Source organism: Triturus cristatus, chromosome 5_1 (assembly GCF_964204655.1).
Source record: "Triturus cristatus chromosome 5_1, aTriCri1.1, whole genome shotgun sequence".
NCBI lineage: Eukaryota > Metazoa > Chordata > Amphibia > Caudata > Salamandridae > Triturus > Triturus cristatus.
In genome coordinates, this window is record NC_140587.1 from 808,692,580 (window position 1) to 808,712,172 (window position 19,593).

Below are 19,593 nucleotides of genomic sequence, written 5' to 3' on the forward strand. Positions count from 1 at the left end.
GTCTCAGTTAAACTTACGTTTTGGTCTTAAGTTTAACTGCGACTAAAACTGAGACAAAAGTCTAACTTTACTACTCGTAAATGCCCTATGTGAATACCGAAAATCGTAAAGTTAGACTTTCATCTCCGTTTTCTTTGTGAATCGGGTCCTCGGGATATACATTTAGCAATCTAGGAAGTGTAGGAGCCCGCTCCTACTTAAATGTACTACGATGGAACTCTGTGAACTTGGCAAGTGCTCATTCAAAGAACAAGAAGTAAAAACCATACACACAATGATTATTTTCATTAAAAGTATAGGGATGGGAAGCCAGACAAATGAAATGTGTTAAATGAAGGGCACAGTACCTCCACAAGGCAGCATTGTGACTTCAGTGATATCAAAGAATTCCAATAAACAGTGGAGAGGTGTGGTCACATCCTAGGACAATTATCAAGAGTTAGAAGGTTAAATGGAGGCATTAGGTGTGTACATTTTCTGAACCAGGCCTGGTACATGGAGGAGGACCTGTAAATGAAGGAGGAGGGCGATCACACTGAATATTGTACTACAGCAATTGACGATTTAGCATTACGTAGAGGTGACCGAAGAGAAGAGCATCTTTGGTAGTTCATTAATTTTACATGCTATTTTAGGCAATCCTTTCTGTGCAAGATCACATATATTGTCAACTTAAGTAGGATCTTTTACTGTACTGTAGTTCAATGACAAGGAGCAGGAGCTCAAAGGAGAATTACATGAAAAATAGTACAAGGCTCACACAGAGATAGCAAATGTGCAACTAATGTATAAAACATTAACCCTGGGCGTAGTTAGTGGAGTTGCACTACACAGCACTATGTGAAGAAGCAAAAAAACTCAGCTGCACTACGCAGAGCTACGCGAGCGGCAGAGTATGATAGGAAAATGCCGTTCGCGGTCATTGCACAGTGCCGGATGCTTGTCTGCACTGTGCAATCATTGCGAACGGCACCATGCACAGTGCAAGTGGTCCCTGCTTTCCTTTTCTGCCGCTCCAGTAAATTTTTACTCGAGAGGCAGCTTTCTCAATGCGAACAGGCAGTTTCTCAGTGCGCGCTGTCGCGAGCATACGCGACCACTCGCAATGCGAAACCGGACGCCCCCCACATTGAGAAATCTCGCCGGGATGTTGATTTTCCATGCTCGCGCTCGCCAACTTGATGTTGACGATCGCGAACGAGGAAATATCTCGCCGGGATGTTGATTTTCCTCACTCGCAGTTGCCAACTTGACGATGACGAACGTGAGCGAGGAAAAGAGCTACGCTACGCAATGCGAAGCGGAGTTTTTCGGAACTTCGCGATCGCCGCGTAATGCGGAGTGCCGGAAACTCCGAAAACTCTGCGAGCGGAGCGTAGTTCACCGCCCAGGGTTAATAAACATATCCCGATAGCCACGGTTACTGCAATTATAAGATTTCGCAGTAACAACATTTTTGTGATGTGCTACACAAGCCACAATTTTCCATATAATTTTAAGATTTCAACAAAAAATATTTCCTATCCCAACGTGACCTAATATAATTTAGCAGTTGATTGCTTTATTGAGGCTCTAACAATGTGATCATTTGGGCCAGAAGATTTAAATATTATCAATAAATGGATTGAGAGTGATGTTTTTTGTATGCAGCAATAAACAAAACTATTTGGTAATTAAATTAAATTTGCACTTTGGGAATAATTATTTCTTCTTTGTCATAAAAATGTTTTGTTTCACTAATCATGCAAATTAATGTTTGCCTCACAGACGCTGGTCTGGAAACAATAGCTATTTTAAGAGAGCACTCACACGTCAGATGAATTGTTAACACACCTTTCTTTTTATGGCCTGGATGACAAAATATTTCGGCTGGTGCTACTTCTTGTAATTGGTGGGAAATTACAGCCGTGTTTGGCGCAAACACCTTTGCCACCGATTATGAAATCAGGTGTCTGGAGGTAATAATGGGGACAAGAACATTTCTTCATATTCATTGTGTGACTTTGGGGCATATTATCAAGCACGGTTTTACAATTATCGCCGCTTTAGCAGCAGGAAACTGCCGCTAAAGCGGCGATAATGGGCTTGATAATATGCCCGTGAGAATTCCAATTGAAGCCCATGTTGACACCAGAATAATGGCTTCTATTGGAATTCTCCAGGGCATATTATCAAGCCCATTATCGCTGCTTTAGCGGCAGTTTTCTGCCGCTAAAGCGGCGATAATTGTAACGCCGTTTCTTGATAATATGCCCCTTAGTTTGGTGGTGCTCAGTTCTGTTGTTTCTTGTGCTGCTGTGTTTTTATACTACATTTTTGCAATGTAACGTTGTGTTGAATTCAGGCTGTTGTGTTGCAATCCGTTTTGAAGAGTTGTGCCCAGCTTTGTTTTGTGTTATGTTTGATTGACAGCCAAAAACAGGACATTCCTTAAAAGTGACACCGAGGCGCGGCAGCACAGTTAACCACAGTGGGGTGGTAGGTCAGGGCGGGAGAGGGCCAGGGTGTGTGGGGGGACAAGTGGACAGGCGACGGGAAAGGGAAAGTAAAATAAAACAAGCATTGGCATAGCCAATAGGTCTCACCTTTGGGACCTTATAAGTGTTTTGCCATGCAACAGTTGCATAACTAAATACTTATAAGGTCCCAAAAGCGAGACCTATTGGCTATGCCAAGCGGCCGTGAAAGTGAAAGTAATCGCGGTAAAAGCGGCGCGCGCGCCCGCGCACATGCAGTGTAGCCCTAGGCTCGCCCGGTAGCACTTTTTGGAGCCCTCTCAATAAGTCTCGCCAGACCAGCGCATGCGCTGGGTCAGGCGAGACCTAAAAATAAATAGTACCATTTACCTTGCACTCGCCGCATCTCCGAGTTGGTGATGCGGTGAGCGCAAGATGTGTTTTTAAATTTTTTTATATTACTTTCCCTATCCTGTCGTCTGTCCACTTCCCCCCAACCGCCTCGCCAGTGTCATGCCTCACTGCGGTTAGCTGTGCCGGCCACGCCTGCATTTACCAATGTCTAAAGTGGTAAAATACCGCTGCTTGTGCTCAACTATTTAAAGACACCAGTCATTCGAAAACAGCGGCAGAGACCATGCCTTAATTTACCACTTTCAGTGCTCACTTTATCTGATACCGTCCCTGAATCCTAGAATCTCGTTTGGTTCATAGCGAGAAATGCACTCATTCATATATCATGAACAATACTGTTCTTTAAAGGATGTTTTGTATTGGAAAAATGGGCTTCCAGAGCACAGACCCTGTATAGGATCACAATGAAAACCTAAAAATGAAATTTTAAAACACAGTTCGGAGCAAAAACAGCTTACCTGATATTACCTGAATTATGTGCATGTAGATTTTTTGAAATATATAAATTCCACATAGTATGTGCTTGATTATAGCTATTATACTCTGGGAGACACTGACAGGCTTAATTAATCCGGGCTTCCTGTTCTTCCATAAAAACATAATCATGAATTTCTGCTGAATAAAATAAAATGCAGGAATTGCTGAATGCTTATGATTTCTTTGAATAAGTCTATGTATTTTCTACACATTTGGGAGCATTTTATAACAAGGAGGCTTCTGATAAAGTCCCACAGCGCAATGCATGTTGTATCAATGAATGCACAGTTTTCATTTAATTATTTAATATGCCATATAATTTGCCATCCATGTATGGCAAATTAATTTTTTGCACCAACTTTAGGCACATATCTCCAATGCACGAGAAGTAGCGGAATTGCGATGCTCGCCTGCTTAATCTGTATGAATGAAACTCAGATTTGAATTAATACCAGCTGCAGCAGTGGAATTTCTGTATTGCTTGACTGGGGGTCCGATCCTGCATCAGTGGCATAACAAAACTCGAGGGGGCACCCAAGCAAGGTTCATGGACACTCTGGACCCAGTCTCAGCCACCGCTGGTGCACAGTGCCGGAGGGGGTCCCCTGGAGCTGGGAGCCCCCGCACGGGGTGGGGGGGTGGGGGCTTTGGGGGCTATTGTTACGCCACTATCCTGCATAGTTTTAAACAGTCCAAGGTTTACCTGAGCGGCAACACAGTCCGCAGTGCACCGCTGAAGTGCGCCACATAATGTCCATAGCCAAAGAATTGCTAATTATTAATAAAAACGTTACATTTAGCATGACAATACTTCACTTGAAGGTGTTCTAGGGCAGGGATGCAAAACCTACAAATATCACAGATAATAACAAAAATGATGTGATGCGAAGCCATCTCATTGGTGTCCAAAGCCGGAACTCCATGGTTCAGGGGTATCATAAAGTCATATTGTTCGTCGCTTGTTGAACCCAATGGGTGGGACATATGCGTGAAATTCCCAAGAGTTCAGGAAGAACGAGGAGGACGTCTCATTCAGTGAGTGAAGCTGTATATGAAATGTGTTTTGAAACGTTTCAACTTTTACAAATGATCACTAAAATATGGCGGCCTCGCTTGGTACATCCTTTCAGTCAAGAACCTCTTGGTTTTTACCTCGTCCCCTTGTGTTCACGGCCGCTGTCCCCTATCCTCCCTAGCCTTCAGGTCATGTGACACAGGAAATGAAGAAGGAGGGATCTAACCTGGTTATACTCCTGAACTAAGTGTAATACAGAAAAAATATTTAAAAAGTAAACTAAATAAACTGTAGCCCTGATTTACGAACGTTTGCATCATGTGTGTGTTACATTTTTTATGCAAACTCCAAACAAATCTTTGTGGTGCTATTAACACTTTCCAAAGTAATGCAAAGTAGCACTATGTGCTTCTTTGCATAAGTGGGGCGTTTCTTTGGTGGGACATGGGTGTTCCCATGCACCAGCCGATCGGTTTTGTTATAAATCCCTCTCCATTAACATATGTAGTCAGGGATGTGTGCCAAAAGCGTATGCTTCCTTGGGGTAGGCATAACAGAAGAAAAATGTCTTAATTTTTCCATTGTTTTCAAACGTTGCATGTGCACTGCATTATACATCACACATACAAAGTGGGAAAACGTGTTAACGCATAGTATTTTTACTGGAATGGTCCCCTTCAGTAGCAAAACCTATGCTTGACAGAATACACACCCTCTGGCTCAATGGTGCAGGAGTGCGTGCGTTGGCGCATGGTAGCAAAAGTGGGTCAGCACCAGTGCTTTAAGTGGAAAAATAGAGGTGCAGGTACCATGTACCAAGGGACCTTCTTGTTTTTGATAAGTACCAGTACTGTCCAATTAACAGCAATGAACCTCTGCTGAGAAGTGCCAATACTCTCCCTTTCAAAGTAAAAGGTGCAGGTACTCAGTACCTGACAGTACCAGCCCATTTAAAGCACTGGTCAGCGCAGGCAGACGGAAAAACAGTGCCATATTTTAGTAGATTTAGCGCTGCTTATCACTCTTTATTTGACGCAACACAGAGCAAGAACTTCGTGTAACATTTTAGTAACAGTAACGAATTTCGTTGCAAGAGCTGCATCGCATTTTGCGATGCATCGCACGCAAAGGAATTTGTTTTATTTATTTAAATGTGTACTTACCTCCGTTCATCCATATTCCGGTGTTTACATTTCCCGACCCTGCCCCTCCTTCTCCCCGCCTCACTGCCCCACCGAACGCCCTCCACGGACCGCTACTGTTTAGTAACCCCCCCCCGTGTTCCTCCACCACTATGAACCAGGCCGTCATACCAAATTATGCAGCTGTATAAAAACAATCAGATGTCAGATCCACATGCAATCTAATGATTCTGGATGGTGCTGCAAGAAAATATAGCCCCCTCATGAAGAGGTTTGTCAGAGCTGTCAGCATTTGAAGGTGTGTATGCAGCTTCCTGGATTACTGCTAGCTACAAACTGAAAACACCGTGCAAACCCTTTGCCGCATCAGCGGGAAATGGAGGTGGGCGAAATTAAACTCAAAATATCAAAACACAGCCAATCTAAAAAAACATATACAAGAGAAAATCCAATTGAACGGAATGAATGAAGCTACTTAACAACATAAAAAAGAGAGAAAAATGGAACCCTCCACTAATGGTAATGAGGGGTTGGTTCTGTTTGGAAGGAAAGTAATCATTTCATCTTGATTTTTACAGTATGCATAATGTTGAGCTCAGTATTAGGTTCTTTATTTAGGAAGCTGTGTTATTTCTCACATTCATATATTGTGATTTATTTTAGCCGCTTTCTTTTACTCTTTGGCACTACCATCTTCTTTCTTGTTTCACATTCTCGCATTTTTCTGCATAAGGATGCAATGGTGGAGAAACTAATGTCATGTTGGTTTACACAGAGTGAGTCATTTAGTGCTAATATGTAAAATTGTACCAGAGCACAGAGTGAAAAAGTCCAATTAGCAGACCTCTGTAAGGGGTCTGGGTTCCACCCATGAAAAGCCTATCTTTTTTGGGGGGGCCTTTAGCTTTTGTGCTACAATCTCCACTGCCCACCTTTTAAAAGAAGGTCAGAAGCTGTGCTCAGCTGGAAAAAGGGAATCTCTGCAGGTTGTGCAACACGTGTATAAACAACTATATTTATCACTAATAGGGAATGTTATGACAATTCGATATGATTAATCTCTTGTCACAATTAATGTAGAATTAATCATGAATGATATGATAACTAGTGAACAAATATATGATAGTGGTAGCATCCATATGCATGTCAAAGTCCTTACTAGTGGGACTCATGTCATATAAGACACAATGCATAACAATTGTAACCTCTGTATACAGGAAATTGAAGTAAAGGTGCATGAGGTCCCTATTGCTAATGCAGGACACTACATAAAACAACATGACAAACTCTAATTATATGCATACTTAAATCACTAATGCTTGCCTACCAGAGATTAGAATGCTACTCATATGCATTGCACTTCAGTTCTTTGTCAGTGGTAGAACACTATATATAAGCTTATACCACACAATACTTCTAGAAATGTGACTTTCCGGCAGGATCACCCCAGATTTTTGCCTCCTTTTACTGAACGTGTTTTTGTTGGCCATTAGGACTCTGCACAATTTACCCCTGCTAACCCAGTGGTATGTGTTTGCCCTCTTCTTTCTAAACATGTTATAACTAGCATACCCCTAATCAGCAAATGTAATTTGCTTGTAAGTCCGTAGTAAACGGTACTCCGTGCACTCGTGGCATATAAGTAAAATGCTACTAGTGGGTTTCAGTACACATATTTCTACCCTTTAAAGTAGCACTGTGAAATATGTTTCCATGACTGCCACTGCAGCTTGGGTGTGCATTTTTAAACTTCCATTTCGACCTGGAAATTGACCTTGTGCCAGAGCTAAGCCTTTCTTTAATACTTATTATTCACCACCAAGGTAAGCTTTAAAAGCCAAAAGGGTAGGGTGCATGGTATTTAAAAATTAGGGCATGCATATTTAAATTTTTATATGTCCAGGCAGTGTAAACCTCCAAAGCTGTAGCAAGGCTGTTTCCATAGGTTAACAATAGTTTAAACTATTACATTTAATAAGTGCTAAATTTGGTTTGGGAATAGCTAGAAAAATGGTTAAAGGACTCATTTTAGTAATAATTTTAAATCCACCTTAATGGCAAATTAGATTTTATATTGTTGTTTTGCAAATTGCACTGTTAGAAAGTTGTCATTTTCCTGTCTAAAATCAAAAGCTTCCCTGCCAGTGTCCAGCTGTCACCTGTCCCTGAGGGCTCCCCTGTGGTGAGATGTGTATGGCTCCTAGACAGAGGACAAAGGGCCCTGGGAGCGGGGAGGGAAAATTCTCCCTTGACAGGATGACCTGGGGGCTTGTGCCCAAACCCTTCCTGAGCTTCCATGGATATCTACCTTGTCACTGGCAGATGAAGCTTTTGCTAAGCATGTCTCCTCTTCGTCTCTCTATTCAGGCTGGCACCAAACCCAGTGGAGGTAGGGGAACTGACCAGAACTGATTTATGGGGTGGTCAAAGGCTTGCACTCCAACTACAGGCTGGCATTGGGCATATAAATGAACCTACGTGCTATCCTGAGAACACTTCTGGGCCTGTGAGGATAAGACAAAGGACTGCCCTGCTGTCTGACACCTGAAGGAAGGCTGCGCCTGCTTTTCTTGGACCCAGGACCCCATAAGTGGCTCCTAGATACACTTGGCTGACTTTCTCTTTGAGTTACAGGGGCACAAAAAGCTTCCAGCAGCCCTTTCCCTGCAACTGTCTAGCTATCCAGTACCAACTGGATTTGCGCTTAGTCCTGTTGCTGGCCTCTGTCGGACTGTGTCCTAACCACCCTCCAGGTCTTGAACCCTTGGCAAGGTTTGGAGTGTGCTCCTCCTGTCCCCAAATGGAAAAAGCTGGTCTTAGAAACTTTTTGCCAAATGTATTCATCGAGTACTGATGGAGATCAACCAAGCAGCAACCCGTTGACATCAAGGCCTTCCTGGGCATGGACTTCACCCACTTGGAGCTTTCCCCCACTTGTCGATAACCACATCGGATACCAGCACTTCAGCAACCCTCTGGCTTTGAGCCAGCCCCTCTCTGGATCCAGCTTGAATCTTGCCCTGATGCCAGCTCCTTGATGACTACTTTTCCTCCATAAATATTTCTAAGTCCGAACTTTTGATTTTCACCTTGTGGGAAATTGGGTTGCTGGTGAGGGGGTGAAACCCTTCTCAAGCAGCAACCTCAATTCCTGTCACTGTGACGTCACAAGCAAACCCAAGCGCATGTAAGCTGGATATTCCCGGCGCCGTAGACGCCTGGTGAGCCTTCATTTTTTACACCTTGATTCCATGACGCTATCACTAAGTGGACACCTTTAGTTTACACTTGTCTTGATTTCATAGGTCGTGATTCACTTGCCTGGACAGCAGCCCTGGGTTTAGACCCACGTCTACATCTGAATTCTTTTAATAAGATACATATCGATCTTTGTTCAAAGCGGAGTACATTGCTTTTAAACATGTTCTGCACTGGGTGAGCTAGCTTTCTTTGGTTTTCTGTGGGCTCGGCTCCTAACTTTTGTCACAGAAATCTCACTTTATGGCCAATAACCATCTTCTAATTACTTCACGCAGTAGCTTTTAACCCTCCTGGATAATAAAGGGCTATTACTGCACTATTTTCTCTATTTGAGATTAATAATCAAAAATCCAGGTTGTAGAATCTCATTCAATGTGATAAACTTTATTTGCAGATAACCCCTGAAGAAGGGTGGCGGTATCACCCGAAATGCATTGGGATTGAGAAAAGATTTTCATCTTATTGTGTTTGATTCACTACATGGACTGTTGGAATTTACTTTGAACTTGGATTTACACCAGATGTGCCAATAATAACAAGAAGAAAACCAAGAAGAAGGATATTGTTCTTGCTTCTATTATGTGAACATCGGAGTCGCCTTTAAAGCATATTGTTTATGTATAACATCGTTAGCTTATTGGTTCTCACATCTTATTATACCACTAAGTTTTGGATGAATTGATAATGCACACTCACAGTTGAGTGTTTTAAGTTGTGCACAGCCTGTCTAGAACACATTGCTCTAGTTTGAACCTTTCAACGTTTTAAAAGGGGCATCAGTAGAATTGTGACAAAAAATCTGACCATTAAAGAGGGTTTTAAATTACAGTTCTTTAGACATCATACTCACCATTCCTACCTGCTCTCAATTGAAAGTTAGCACTTATTAAATGTAATAAGGTAACCCCATGTGTCCCTACGGGAGAGATAGGCCTTGCAGTATTGAAAAATGAATGTAAGAGTTTTTCACTACCAGGACATATAAAAGTTAAATGTATATGACCAGCTTTTTAAAAACATTGCACCCTGCTCTATGTGCTGTTTAGGGCCTACCATAGGATTGACTTATATGTATTAAAAGAGAAGGTTCTGGCCTGGCAAAAGGTTTATTTTGCCAGATTGAAATGATTATTTTAAACTGCAGACACAGGCTGCAATGGCAGGCCTGAGACATGTTTTTATAAGCTATTTAGGTGGGTGACACAATTAGTGCTTCAGGCCCACTAGTAGCATTGAATTTACAGGTACTGGGTACATGTAGCACCACTTAAGTAGAAACTTACACATACATTAAATGTGTCATTTGGGTGTAAGCCAATGTTACCATGTTTAAGGGAGAGAGCACAAACACTTTAGTACTGGTTGTTCGCAGAATCCTACAGCCAGCAAAAACGAAGTTAGCAAAAACAGGAGGATGGAAAGCAAAACGTTAGTGGAAAACCACACCAAGGATATCAGGTCCAACAGACCGGGTCTAGTGTGACCAGATAACCACGAATTGTACTTTGTATTTTTCAGTGTTATTTTAATTCGAACTTTAAAACTTCATGTCTTCGGTTCAACTTATTGGATGTTTGCCGTTTTGGTGTCATTTTATTCATTAAAATGTTGTCTATTTTTGTAGATTTAATAACTCTATTTTTCCAGTATAATGTAGGATTTTTCTTGTGTTGTGTTTTCACTTTATTACCATTTGAATACTTCATAGATACTTTACATATTGCCTCTAGGATACGCCTGATTGCTTTTTGCCAAGCTACAAGAGGGTTAAGCATGGGTTTATTTAGTGATCTTGGTGCTTTACCCTAACAAGGACTGTGATTAATATTTGAGGTGACTTCTCACCTTTCTCAACTAAATACTCCAATTTCTTACACATACCATACCAGGAGCTAAACAATGCGGGTACACGTGAGGGCTGAGCTCGAAAGACTGTTGTCTGTTTCAGCCTGATATCTGCATGAGGCAGAAGGAGTCCATACTCAATTGATATATTTCATTTATATGTAAAGGAAGAAACTGCACCATTCCTTTTGGGTAATGTGTATAGAGAAAATTTGTTTCAATGTGTGCACTTTATGTTTAAACTGTGTTAGAACTATAACTTTGCTTGGTACACGGTACAAGGACCAGATACTGCCTTTTACCCATTTTGCCATGCCTGAAAATCTTATCTGAGATCAGACATATGCTATGTGAATGACCTATATTTTTTTAAGAGATCTTTCTCTGAGTCAGCTACTACTGAAGTTCACCCTTTCAGCTGCCTGCCTGGGTGAATTATTTACGGTTCCCCACCACCTAGTAGATCAAGGGCCCTGGACAGAGATAAAATGCCCATAGCTATCACCAGCAAGTACCAGCTAATTAACTAGGGGGAAGCTCCCACTTTTAACACTGGGAAAAGAACAGACTTCTATCATTGCTGTACAGTCATTGTCCCATTTGAACAATAGCTCATGCGGATTGATACTTAATAATATAGTATGTAATCTAAAATAATGATCAAAGAAAAGGGGATTATGAAAGATGTCAGAAGAAAAGGCAAAGCCATACACGTTGGATCTTTTTTATGAAGAATATTTTTCGTTTATATTTCTGAAATATTTACACAAAAAGTGGACATAAATTTACGATACAAATTAACATTAAACATACAAATTCACTGTACATTTACACGCTAGACCAGTTTTGGACGTTAAGGTGTCCCTATATTAGACAGTCCTGACGAGACCCTTTAAACTTGGAATAGGGTCGAAACGCCGTTGACGCGATAGGCAAATCACTTAATCAACACCTACATTAATTAAGTGTTGTTAATTTGAATTATTAAGTACTGGTGATTGCCTTTGTAAAGAGAAATGGAAACCTTGTTTGTATGTTGTATGTTCTGTTAATTTTTTGTGTAAGGTTTTTTTCATTGGGACACTATTTTGTAATTTGTATGTTTAATGTTAATTTGTATCGTAAATTTATGTCCACTTTTTGTGTAAATATTTCAGAAATATAAACGAAAAATATTCTTCATAAAAAAGATCCAACGTGTATGGCTTTGCCTTTTCTTCTGACATCTTTCATAATCCCCTTTTCTTTGATCATTATTTTAGATTACATACTATATTATTAAGTATCAATCCGCATGAGCTATTGTTTCCTTACAGCACATAATACCCAGGCTCCTTGTGGGTAGGGTTTCCTTGTTTCCCAATCAAATTGTCCCATTTGAGGCATGTATGGGCAGAAACTCAAAGAATGTTGTACTCAAATCTTGAAGAGAAATTACCTCTTGTATTTTACCCAGAATGTTGTTCCAGGGTGTGAACAACAGTGGGCTGGAACCTTGAGGGCCATTTAGAGAAAGTAGGAAGATGTTGCATTACTGGATTTGGGGCGATGCCTCACTCATTACAGAATGCTACATGCCCATTGTTAACCCCCCACACAGGCAGGGAGAGCTGAGAAGGGGATAACATAACTAACATAGCACAACATATTTGTTTGTAAAGTGCACTTTTACCACAAAGTGTATCTTGATGCTGAAGAGTAGATGTGTTTTGTTACCCAACTCAATTGTACTCATTTTATTGAATTTACAAGGATGAAAATCTGAGGCGACCTGCTGGAATTTCAACCTGTGACCATCAGGTCAATCACGCATTAGTACACTGAGACATCAAACCCGACAAAAGGATGGAGGATAGACCACCGATGTTATGACCACTGCCCGGAGCCTTGTAGATGCATCAATTTCTTATTTTGTTGCTCCTAAATTCTTTGGGTCCTCTCCACAGCTGTTTTTTTGCCAGTTCACTGACTTTTTCCAAGATCTAGTGGAGAGTGGTCCTGTCAAGGGCCATGACAGAGAGGGCCCAATGGATCTCCGTCACACTGGTCATGCTGGAGTGCCTAGAAGAGTGGGCCCAATGGAATCATGCTATGGCCACATTTAGCAGTTACCTTCAAGAGGCTAGGGGCTGGTTTGTATAGGCAAGGAGAGTGATCAGCCATTGAGGACATGTGGGATGCTGCTGATAACAGGCTAGGGGATCATCATGGGTGAGGAGGAGGGTAGGCTCAGAGCACGTACAGAGAAGTAGGTGATTTTAGGCAGGATGCAGTGGTGGTGTCACAGGTTGTGAGGGACCGGCAGAGGTCCTCAAACTAAATATGGGGGTTAAAAGGCCCCCAGCTGCTGTCCCAGGTTGTTGGGTGAAGCCTCATGGAGCAGAAGACACAAAACTGGTCTAAAATCCATAGACTAGATATTGTCTGTGCCTGACATCCCAGATAATATGAAGTAAAAGGCAATATCCTCCAGGTTGCTTAGAAACCTGTAAGCACAGGATGGTGGGCTGGAACTTGTAAACATTTAACAGATTTTGGGTCTCGCTAAGCATTAAAAGCACTTATTGGACATTACCTATGTCCCTGTCTGTTTACACTGTGTGAGAAGTCTGCACATCACAAAAAGCAGCCTTGTCTCCATGGGAGCTGCAGGGGCCTTTCTGTTTCCTACTTACATGGGCCTACAACTTCCTCTTGTTCGCCAGAAAACCTTTTACAGACCCACTGGAAGCCCTATCAAACTTCAGAAATCAAACCGTAAACATTTGCCACCCTAATGGAGTTGTGATCCAAAGAATGAAAGTTATAGTCACATGTACGTTCAATGTCCCCTAGTCAAAGGCTGGTGGCTTAAAATTAAAGATACAATGGAGCTGATTTATATAGACTAGTCCACTCTACTTTGACTCTCAAGGTGCCCATACAATTGACAAGCGTATCATTCTAAGTATATCAAGGACTAACCACAAGCTATCAAAAATTCGCTAAAAAATACCCATGAATACCTTTTAGAAAGACTAACTTACAACCTGCAAATAGTCATGTATGTCTGGCATTGTCTCAATGTATCCTTTTTTTCTGATGCACGTTAGTTTTGATAATTCATTTAAATTAAGAAATTGCAGCATCATTTTGACATATTAATCGGTGATACTCAAAGTATGGTCCGGGCAGGGGCGTAGCTTCAGGTGGGGGGGATGTTTGGGGTGTTACACCCCCCATAATAAATGTCCTTTCAGGTAAATAGTTGGGTACAGGTGCTCTCTGTTCTGTTCCGTATGGTGAGGTGTCTTTCGGATTTCACAAGGAATTTTTACATAAAGACTGACAAAAAAACACACACACTAGCTCCCTCTTTGCTTTGAAAGTCTCCAAAGATGTTAGTTATTTTGCTAAATACTGTGTTTTCTCTCACTTACTACCCCTAATAATCTGTATTCGTCTCCCTTTCCACTGCCCCTTTATCCTCTCTTATGTGCCCTGCTTGTCCCATTATGTAATTTGACATTATATGCTGGCGTGATTGTTGGAATATCTGAAACTCACCCCTCCCAAATCTTATTGACTAAGTTATGCCCTTGGGCCTATGGGCCGCATTCTGCCCTGCTGACCTTTACAAGCGACCAGGCCCCCAGGTCAACATCAGCACTCTGCTTCTGTTTGCTCAGCAATAACATTCAGAAAAGTGTTAAATAAACGGGCAAGCATCAACGGATGGGTATTTTCCCAACTTGAGGAACCAGTCTATAGGGTGGACAGACTGGCCTTGGGCGAACGTAGTCACTTGGGTGAACCGTACCGCAGGGATAGGGGCTCCGTACATCTGCCACCACACACAAAGATGGTCATTGACATTTGGCATAAAGCAACTAAAATGATGGCTGGGAGTGGAAACTCACTGAGCAGACTGAACAGGGAGACTTTCTGAAAGAAGTACAATGACTGCAGGGTTTCCGGAAGTGGAGCCTGATTGGCATTGACGTGCTCTGGACGTCTGGAAAGGTAGCAAAATGGTGACATTCGACAACCTGCGGGAGGGCTTCCAAATGGGGGAGGTGAATTCCTTAGATACCGACAGCTGTGTTAGGCACTCCATTGCCATTTGAAAGAAGGGACTGTGATTCCAAAATATTCCCCACTAGAGGCTAGGTTCCTCTTAGATCCCATGATTGAGAAAGCGGTGTCACTCACTTACAAAAAACTGGTAAACAACTCCCCGGATTGCCTGGGTTCCCTGCAGGAGGCCTGGGAAACAGTTGTGGGACTTTTGAAGGATGATGATTGGGCGGAGGCCCTTCAGAGCCCCAGAGGAATAGCCATCAGAGCGCGCTTTAGGCTTGTTCAACTCCGCATCCAACATAGGTCGTATGCCTCGAGAATGGTGCAGGCCTGTATTAATGACTGTGGTTCTGAGTTACGTGCCAGGGGATGTGGTGAGAGGGGGTCATTCTTCCATATATTGTAGTCCTACCCCAGGATTCAGAAGCATTGGAGGGGCCTCACCCACATAATGGAGGCTGTAGTGGGCGAGCAGGTCCCGATGGAGTCCAGATGGCACATCCTCGGCGTCACGGGGGAGATTACATGTCCACAGTGGGCCAAGCTGTGGCTAGCTTTAGCAGGGGTGGTCGCTAAGAGGAACATCGCACGTGCATGGGGCGACAGAAACCCTGACAATAGCAGCATTGCTGTGTGATATGGACAGGTGTCATAATGATGAGCAGGTAGTCTATCAAAGTCGTGGATGCCCTCGCAAGTGGGAGAAAATATGGGGGGCCTGAAAATTGTATAGAGACCTGTGATTGGATCCATGGGGTGTGTTGTATAGGCTAGCCTGGGAGAGTTAAGTAAGGTACTCAATCTGTTTGTGTGCAAAATTGCATAAAATGTACTTGTGTGTTGCACGCTACAATGCCTGGGAACGGCCATGTCTTCGACATAAATTATGTATGTATATTGAGAATTGCTTGTATCTGAAGCTGGTTCTTTGGTTTAATAAAAATAATTTTTTTAAAGAAATAAACGGGCAAGCATTTATTTACAGGTTAACTGAAGTTACAGAAAGGAAGTCACTAGACAGTCCTGCACTACTTAACTTCAGGATCACTTTAATTTTTAACAACATCTTGCAACCAACATGCAGAAATATGATAAAACCTCTTCACAATTCAAAAAGTGTATTTCATTAACATGCAGAAGCGTTTCACCTGAGTGCATCAGATTATATCAGGGCATTGAGAAGTATCTTTTAAAGTAATACATTTCAAACAAGAATTTACTAGCATCCATGGTTCCCTCCACTCTGACAACAATGCCAATAGTGAACTAAGAGGTAAGTAAGTCAATTGTTATGTGCACTCTCTGGGTGGCCTGGTTTTCTATTATACATAGACAACACTATAGTTTATTAAATCATACACAAGAGAAAGTTTTCTACAGCGCATATCCTGAAGCTATGTATTTCTAGGGCCTCTTATATGCAATAATGAAGACAAAGTATGGAATGTGAAATAAAACAATTGCCCAGAATCACACAATTTGGGTAAGTGGGGAAGCAAGGAGTGATCCGAGGTTTTCTGGCTTTACATTGTGCAATTTAACCACTATATGAATATGCTTTGCGTCCAATAAGCCCACCTTGCATACCACTCCACCCGACTGTCACCTTGCGGCCGCCGGTCACACCATGGGCCAAACTTTTTCGCCCCTGGAAAAATGTTTGTGAGTACTCATGTATTAACTACACTACTCTGTTGTGTTTGTTGTACCTCATTGTTATAAATATACAAAGTCACAATCAAATATATTTTTAAGAAAAGAAAAATACAGAATTAAGCAAATACTTTTAACATGTATGCAGGAATATTTGAAACCCCCCAAAAAATTATAGAAAAGATATAGAGATCATTGCTGTATTGTACCTGAGGCTGCAATAAGCAACAACAAGGTGAGGGTGTTGATGGCACAGTCGAACACTGAATGAGCCAGGAGAAAAATACTTTAGAGACAAGGAATTGCCTGAGGAGAAGGGGGTGCGAACGGGAGGAAATGATTACTTTGACATTCTTGTTCTTTTGGGGATAGGAAGGAGAAGCAAAAGATAGGGTAAAGATCTGAAGAAGCAAATTTCAGAGCAGGTGTGAGGTTATTGGGATCCTGGAAACAGTGGCTAATTTGTAAAAACTATATGTGTCATAGCCCAAGATATTTCTCAGGAGGTCAGTGCAGCTTGCACCACATAAGTCCATGCCAGGGCAGCCAATTACCAGTACCAACGCCATCTACTAACCATTGCACTCCTACAAAGACCATTTAAGTTATACCAGATGTCCCAAAGCTATAGGAATGGCTTGCGCACGCCAGCATTATTTTTTAATGTTAATCGGATATTGAATAGTTAAACACTCCGCTCATTTGAAAATTAAGAGGGATCACCACTATATGGTGGATTGTAATAAATATGCAGGTGGTAAGAAATGAGGGCCTCATTTATAAGCCCAATGTGACACCGGTGTGTCACTTTATTTGACGCATCGGCGGCGCAGTGTGCCTTCCCATATTTACAAAGCCACGTAAAGCCACCCTGCCTGACTTTTCATGGTCCTGTAAATATGGGCCCCTTTCACACATTACTTTGCGTGAAAGGGGTGTTCCATGGATGTTGCTGTGGGATTTCCCACTCAACATCCGTGGAACCTGGCACATTCCCCGATTTACAAAATGTTGTTAACCTGGTAATGCATCAGAATTCTATGCCTTTCTGAGGGGGCGTAGGAGTGGCGCAACGAGGAGAAATACTTTTATTTCTCCTCATTTTCCCCTCTTTCTATGCGTGCTGCATTCTGCAGTACACATAGAAAGAGGAAAAGCCATCAATTAATGTTTTTATTTTTATTTATTTATTTATTATTTATTTATTTATTTCTGAGTTTCATATAGCGCTAGCCAGACCCGAAGCTATCGGAGCGCTTTATAACATTTGTTAAGTAACATTTTGTGTAGTAATATACATACAGTGTTCAAAGCTAGGTCAATTACTCAGTGTAAGTCATGTATAGATCGAATGCAGAATAGCAGTGTAGGTGATAATAGTCGGGGCGGGTAATGTGCGGGGTAGGAGTAAGATGCTGTAAGGAGTTGGTCTTATCGTAGTGACTGGATCCCCAGTTGATGTCGGATCGGTAAATTGTAGGACCTTTGTCATTTTGGTGGAGCTCGATTGAGGAAGAGCACTTTGAGCTGGCATTTGAAATCTTTGAAGGAAGGGTTAGTCCTGATATGTAAAGGGATGGCGTTCCAAATTCCGGGTTTTGAGTAGGAAGGTGTCCCTTCCTGCACAAAAACAATCATCCCCGCAACGCAGGCACAACATGACACAAGGGTGCCTGTGCTGGCGCATGGCAGGCAGCGCATGAGAAACCACAGGGATGCATTCTATTGTTGTTAATACGACACATCCCTGTGCTTTTAAAATGACGCCGCTTGGAGCAGCAAAAAGGCTTGCAGCGCTGCTCTGCATCATTTTGTAGTAAATAAGGCCCTTAGTGTCAGTGCCGAGCAGAAATTCAGCACTACCTGCAAATTGTAAACACACATACGTGTGAGCAAGAACATTAAGTTAATTATTTCTAATAACGTATAACAATAAATATACAAAGTCGGACTTGTACATTTTGAATAGATTTTTAAACAAATTTGCAATTTAAAGGAAAAAAAAATATTTAATCACCGATGCACATTTTAGCCCTGCTGCAGAATTAAGCAGAATTATCTTAATGTGTCATGAAATAAATGTTTACATTTCAGTGCAGCCTTTAGCTCACAGGCACTCGGCAGAAGTACTTAAAACAACTCCCAACTATGTTTCTGTTTTTGTTTATTGATATAGACAATTTTAAAATGACTTGGGGTTATCTGCTATAAGGTATGCCTTAACTAATTGATAACGTCTGCGTAATTAATAGAAAATATGGCATTCTCGTACCTAATCAAATTTTTTTCCAACACAAGGGCTGTGCTTTACTCCAGCACCTGAACAGGACTGGTCCACGTTCAAAAGGGTCAATAAAGAAATCAGATAAATAACACTGCCTACAATCAATCCGTCCTCATAGTCTGATCTTGTGTCTGGGCTGCGTTTCACTCTCCAGACTGAACGTTCTGTGACCTTGTGGAAGTCAGTGCTACAATCTGTGCTTCAATATAACCAGGCACCTCAGTTAGTAAACCTTTTCAGACCAATCCAATCAATACCAAGAACCGTTCAACCATCCAGCCTGACTGACTGTAAATGAGACTGGCACAAAAATGCAAGAACAAGCTCAGTCACTCAAGTATCTCCTTCTCATGGGTATCCCATAATACAAAATGACGTTTATCGCCACATTTAGGGGCATATCTACAAGGCGGCGATATAAAATTATCACCGCTTTTGCGGCCGTTTCGGGCGAAAAGCGGCGATAATTTTATCGCTATATTAGCAAGGTCACGCTATCGCGTGAAACCTTGCCTTAGCGCCTGAATTCCTAATGCCCATCTTTGCATCTCTAATGAGATGCAAAGTGGGCGTTCCTCCCCAGGATAACAGGAGAAATGTCGCTAACCGACATTTCTCCTATTATCAAGCCTCACGCAAAGCAGCATAGCGACAAGAAAAGTAATGATAACCTCTGTTATCGCTACTTTCCTTACGCCTGCTTTGAAACTGACTTAGCCATGATATCCTATGTAAGGTGGATATCATGGCTAAGTATGTGAGGCCCTATCAGCAAGCTATCGCCAAACTTAGTGGGATTATCGCTGGGTTTCCAGTAGGCCTGGACCAAAATTCCGTTCCGTTCGCGGAAATTGCGATAATTTGGCATTTTCGCGTTCCGCGGAAAACGCAAAAATGTAAAAATTTCCGCATTCCGCAGCTTAGCGATAATTTGTTTCTTGCTCGCGCTGTAAAATAATGCATTCTCGCGTGCGCGCGTGCGCGCGA